Source organism: Canis aureus, chromosome 10 (assembly GCF_053574225.1).
Source record: "Canis aureus isolate CA01 chromosome 10, VMU_Caureus_v.1.0, whole genome shotgun sequence".
In the NCBI taxonomy this organism is placed as follows: Eukaryota; Metazoa; Chordata; class Mammalia; order Carnivora; family Canidae; genus Canis; species Canis aureus.
This window is the reverse complement of record NC_135620.1, coordinates 56,013,209-56,019,942: the sequence shown is the minus strand read 5'-3', so window position 1 is coordinate 56,019,942 and position 6,734 is coordinate 56,013,209.

Below are 6,734 nucleotides of genomic sequence, written 5' to 3'. Positions count from 1 at the left end.
GTCCTCTTTGGAGACCTGAAATTTCCTAGCTCGATTACAGTGGTAATACTCCGTTCTCATGCTGTGCAAACATATAAGGGAATCGGCGGCAGAGAGGATGTGTTTGGAATGGGACTGGGAATGCTTCTGGGTCAGCTTACTGCACTGTGGGAAATGGCAGGTCATTGTGGATGAAGTTCTGTAGGGAGACAAGAGCGGTCAAAGTGAAGGCAAGACCAGAGAGCACATGTGAGGGAAGGGTGAGCGTTCGGACTTGACCTCCTTTAAATTAAAATACCCTCTGGTTTCTCATATGCGTATAAATGCGTATCAAAGACTTAACAGGCATTCCTCTTCAATTTGAGGATTTTTTTTTTCATTTTTAATGTTGTCTTTTTGCTTAATGGTATTTGCTTGCCTAAATGGCTCCCAAATCGTGGAGGAGTCTCTACATGTTTGGGGTTTTTTTAAGTTTCATTATTAAAAGTGGTTAAGCACACAAAGCTGTTTTTCTTTAATATTTTTTAGTTTTGAGACTGAGTTTAAATGAAATTTATTAAGTGTGTCAGTTAACTTTCTTTTGGTAATTACGTTTGGAATAAAGTGGGGTTTTTTAAAGTCTGTTCTATTTGATCTTCTCTTGTGGTTGAATTAGAGTTACTAGCACTTTTTTGTGGTGAAGTCTTTTTGTTGAGAGAAAACATTTAGCCTACTACTTTGACTCTTCAGCAACTCCACCTGATAATTTGTAGGTAAGACAGTCCTTCATTTATCCATCTTACTTGGTCAAGAGGAGTGCCAGATAAGTTAATTTTCCAGGGGCGCCTGGGTTCAGTCAATTGGACATCTGCCCTCGGCTCAGATAGTTTGGGGATTGGGCTCTCCTTGCTTGATGGGGAGTCTGCTTCTGCTTCACCCTCTCCCACTCCCCCTCCTTGTACTCTCTGTCTCAAAATCTTTTAAAAAGTTAATTTTCCAGATAGCTTAACTGCAAAGCATATGGTTTTTCCTAAATAAAATAAACTTTTACCTACTGAGTATAAACTTAGCATATTCAGCTTATCAGTAATTTCTGTGGTGTAGTATACTTTCAGGGTCACAGTTACCCCAAGCTAAATGATCTGGATGTTTGTGCTTTTTGAGTTTTCTAATATCTCCTTTTGACTTCACAGCTACTCCTGTTAGGAGATGGTGAAATTATACTAGCTATATACTGTTGTGTACACTTCGGATTTTGAGGTGCTCCCTGTCTCCAGGACGGTAGAGGTGGTCTGATGAGGACCACTAGGGAAGGGAGCAGTTGCCACCATAGGGCTTCTAAAACTCCAGTTCAGGGTTGGAATTCATCATAAAAGTGAATATCCTGAACTTTAGAATTGATGATAGGGGTGTTGTCCACATCGTCTGATGCATCATTTTAGCCTGCCACAGCCGCCGGGGGTGCAGGGTGAGGGGAGCGAGTGGTGTGCTCCCCCGGGTATGACTGGGAGTGGGCCGGGGAGACCCCGGCAAGCTGCGGGCTGCTCCGGATCGCCAAGAGGCGGGTGCACAGCTTAATCCATTGAGCTTCAGGGGTTTCCAAGGGGGATCTTTTTTCCAGTGAGCATATCTGATTTTGAAGTAGAAATTGAGGATAAAATAGGACTTCGCTATACTCTGTGCCTTCGAGCCATTCTGCACATAGCAGTAAGAGGAACCTTTCCAAGGGCTGATCCAGGCCCTGCTCAGTCCCCGCCCTCAGCCACAGGATACTCTTGTCCCCGCCCTGTGTCCCGTACCCCCCACCCCCCAGCTCAGCACTCCTCCCCATTCATTTAAGTCCTGTTGAGGCCTTCCGATCTCTGCTCAAATGTCACTATCTCAGGGAAGCCAGCTCACACTTTCAGGACTCCAGTTCCCTTCTTGTATGTTCTTATGCCACCACCCGCCTGTTTTAATTGGACTGATTATTCGATGTTTCCTGCCCCTTTGAGTGCCAGCTCCATAAGGCTGGGGCTCTGCTGTCACATCTCTGCTCAAGTGCCTGGCCCTGTGTCTGACACCGGTAGAGATCTGGTAAAAAAGAATCAGTCAAGAGAATGAAAGGACAGGTGAATATTCAGGATCATGGCATTCTGGAATATCCTGTCTGACCTTCATTCCTTGATGGGTCCTGGGGGTTCCGTAAGGAAACAACTTTTACCTGGCTTGGGCTGCCATGGTGAAATACCGTAGACTAAGTGGCTTAACCGACAAACACTGATTTCTCACACAGTTCTGGAAGCTAGGGAGACCAAGATGAGGGTGCCAGCAGACTTGGTTCCTGGTGAGAGGCCTCTCCTTGGTGGACAGACTTCTCACCGTGTCCCCACATGGCAGAAAAAACCTCGTGACCTCATCTAAACCTCCTCACCTTCCAAAGGCCCCACCTCCACATCCCATCATACTGGGGTTAGGCCTTCAACATTTGGAGGCGATACAAACATTCAGTCCATAACGTGTATGAGCCTAAATGACTGAAGAGCCTAACGATCATCTTAAATAGTGTTGACTGCTGCTTTGTTACTGTAGAAGTGCCATGAAGGCAGTGACTTAAGAGCAGACCACTTCTGTCATCACTGATCCCTTCACTGCCAACAGGAATAGAAGTTTCGGTTCAGGCATTCTGGGGAACTGGTCATGACTAGTCAGCAGTTCGTTGTGGGTAAAGTAGTGACCTCCTGATCTGAAGCACACCAAAAAATGGGGAATGCGTTGAGTTCCGTGGAGAAGGCTACCTTTGTGTTTCCTGCGACACTAGGACAATGAAACCCATGTCTCTTTCAGGGGTCGCTATACCTACACTTGCTAAGTGGCTCCTGATATAGAGCCTTCTCCCTTCCCATGGGGAAAGAGCAGCTTTGGACCTTCTCTCATACTTATCTGGGAAAGGAGTAATTGAACAAGAAATTGCCAGGTTCTCCTGGGCTCCTCACTCCCCAGTAAAAAATGGCCAGAGTTTTGAGGTCAGATAGTAGGAAAAAGTGGGTATGTATGGGATCCAAGTACTTTTCATTTGTAATCTGTATGTAAATGATGAAGGTGGAGAGTAAAAAGCTGGCAGGTGTCCTAGGATTGATAGGCCTTGAGAAAGCAGAGGTGACATCCAAGATCAGAGGTTTGCCTTTGATGTTTGGAGCCCTTCAAAGCTGCTGCTACTTGTAGGCCAGAAACAGAAAAGCATATTGTTTTTGTGTTTGAGGGCAGTACTACATGTATCTGAGTTTATGTTAACTCAAGCTACAGAAAAACAGAATAGCTAATAATTTCAGTTTGTGCCTTTTACAGTTTTTTTTTTCTGGTTTCCTTTGTTCAGCAAATTTCCCATATATCCATCTGCTTAGTACTAGAAAGCTGCCCTATTAAGGACAATAATTTTAAATTAGAAAATTCCAGACTTGTGGAAAACATGGAGAGCGTTGGCTGCCTGAGACAAATGCCAAAGTAAAAATGTAAAGTTCCCTTGATTCCCTACTGGCTCCCGGGCTGGATGAGGTCTGCTCCTGTGGCGTATGGTGACTTTCAACCCTGGTGCGCTCTCCGCGGTTTGTGCTGTATCCTTCAAGACAGTGTGATCTCTCTGAGGGCAGGGACTCTGATCTCCGTATCCTTAGACGAGAGAGGTTCTCATAGTAAATATCTATTCAACGAATAAATCCTACTCTGATCCCAGATGTTCTCTGGGAACTATTATTAATTATTCTGTTTCAGAGATAACTTTGAATTTCTTAGGAATGTCTTTTTAAAATCTTCTATATGATTCTATTTATATTGAATTTCTAGAAAAGGCAAACCTGTGCTAGAGGTGGGGGTAGACAGTGGTTGCCTCCGGGAGGGAGGGCAAGGAGAGTGGAAGGGGTATGAAGGAACATTCTGGGGATGATGGTAGTACTCTCTGTCTTGATACAGGTTTGGGCAACACAGGTGTGTATATTTGTCTGAACTTCGCAGACATACCATTAATACACACCTCATTGTGTGGAAAATTTAAAGCAAAGATACTGAATTTTAATGATCATGTATTGCTGAGGATTTTTAGGAGGATGGGTACAGGTATCTGCAGTTTATTCAAAATACATAAAAGATTAAAATGGATTGATGGATGGATAGAGTATTAGATTTGTGATAATTAGGAAAAACTTAATGGTCCAATCATGGTCAACAGATGTTCACTGTAAAATTCTTTGAACTTTGCTCTATGTTGAACATTTTCATAATAAAATGCTGAGAGAAATCATTAGGGAGTTTATCATGGTATCTGCTGTCTGCACTGTATTGATTTTTTAGTTTAATTCTTTCAGTGTGTGTATTCCTCTTAAACTTCCATGAAGTGCCCGGATGCCACAGCCATCCTTGCTAGGCGGGAACACCAGCCTGCGGCCCTCCCACCCATCAGAAAGTATGGCCTCCACCTCCTCCACCGCCCCAGACTGTGACAGGGCACATCCACTTGCTGCTTCCTAAGATTGCCCAGTGGCAAGGGGTCCACTTGCCCCTTGAAAGGGGGGGGGGGAATGGATCGTGATTTTCCTGCCAGTACACTGCAACTTTTGGTAAATGTCAGGAAATCCTTCTTTTAATTACATACAGTCATTAAGTGCTGGCACGTCTGTACACACACATAAAAGACTAGGTCATAACTGCCTAAAGAACATACAGTGTTTTCAGAACAGATCCAATAGATACTTTATTTATTTAACTTTTAAGAAGTAATCCTTTCACAATGAAATTTGGATCCTTCATTTTACCCAAAAAGTAATCTTTTATTAATAGTTAAGGGTTTCTGCGAATCAATGTCAATGCAGCAGTCCCGCCTACCCATAATTTAAATGGTTTAAAAATATATATATAAATAAATAAATAAATGGTTTTCAGTGGAGAGCACTATGTCCCCAGGAAAGGTTTAAAAAAATGTTCTGAGTGTGTGTCCTGGTTAAGGTTTCAGGTGTTCCTTTTCTGAATTTATTGTTAGCAAGAGTTGGAGCTCTGTACAGCTCACACCAGCATGTTCGTGTGGCAGTGCGCCTCTTTTTGAGCTAGAAGATAAGCCACACAGCACCAGGTCTGTCCCTGAGAAGGTAAGATGGTCTTATTTAACCTACTGCCCACTGACTTACATGTTGTGCTAAATCGGGGCAGCCTCAGCTCTCAGTGATGGAGTGCCACCCTGACCAGGACTACGGAGAATGGCGGACTGACGGGACGAACTGTTGTCCATCTGTAGTAACCTCCAAAGTTAAGATGTTCTCTTAAAAAAGTGTCACTAAACTGGCTTCCTCCATCTACAGAGAGATCCCTGGGATGTGTCATCCATGAAAAATTAAACTCTAACTGCATTTTTTTTTTTTTTTTTTGGTAAAGCCAGAGTATGTGTGCACGTGTGCATGGTTGGGGGGAGGGGGAGAGAGAGTCCCAAGCAGGCTCCACAGTGCTTCCCTGAGTAACCTGGAACCATGGAACCAAGAGGCAGCCACTCAGCTGAGCCCCCGGGCGCCCCCTGGCTGCAGTTCTCTGTGTTCATAGGTCTCCAGTTGTGTCCAGATGTACAGCATCAACTGGGAACTGGTTAGAAGTGCAAAATAAGGGCTCCCACCCCAGACCTCTGAAATCAGAAACTCTGGGTGTAGAACCAGCAATCTGTGTTTGAACAGGCCTTCCAGGTGATTCCAGAGCATTATGGAGTTAGGAGACCATTTTTCATGTCTTCTGCCACAAGGGAGGTAGGGCCTGGAGGAAAACTCAGTGGACATGAATTTGTGTTTTATTTTTTAAGTAAGCTCTGTGTCCAACATGAGGCTTGAACTACAATCTGGAAATTGAGAGTCACATGCTGTATCAACTGAGCCAGACAGGCACCCCAAATTTGTTTTTAACCACTAAATTTGTGGTAGGTAGTTCTGTTATTACATCAGTAATAGGAAACTAATATAAATCATTAATCCACTGGCATTAAAGCACGCCAAATAATTGTTTCCTTAAAAAAAAACAAAACTTTTTAAATACCCCAAAACATCTGTCAGAGGAATAACAAATCGTGGTAATTAGTGCTTTGGGTTTTTAGCTAAATCAGTTTATCTAAATTTCACAAGATAATCTGAATACAACGGTGTTCACTGTTTTCTCTTCAGTGACTTAACTTTAAAAAACGAGTGTCCCAAATGTGATTGTCATTTTCCTAGTGAATTAAAATAGTGTGGTAAAATGAACATCACACTGTTAACTATTTATAAGATAATGTCATTTAAGGGATGACATACATATACACTGTTCTAAGGGCACCTATATGAAAACAAATCACTGTGTATAGCTTTACAAAAATTTATCCACTCTGCTTATTGATGCGAATATAATTTTCACTGAATAAAGAACTAATTTATAAAACTCTACAAAACATGATTCATATTGAGTAAACGTGTAACTATCCAAAACGTTGGTGAGCAGATGTGAATGAATCAGATCTTAGTAAATGTGTTTTCAGTGTAAAATGCCAATTCTATGTCTTAGAATGGTGGCCTTCACAAAGTGGAGATGCCAGTGGAAGCATCCTGATCCTAGAAGCATCAGGTGATCCTGCAGGAGGTAATGTAGAACTTTGATTCTTAAAAATGCTGTCCTTTTAAATTTTCCTCTTTTTTCCGTACATGTTTTATAGTTTACGTAATAGACCACTACAGTATTATATATAACAATCAAAATTTGGAGTGTATGTTCTTCATTTTTTTTTCGGATGGGGGTTA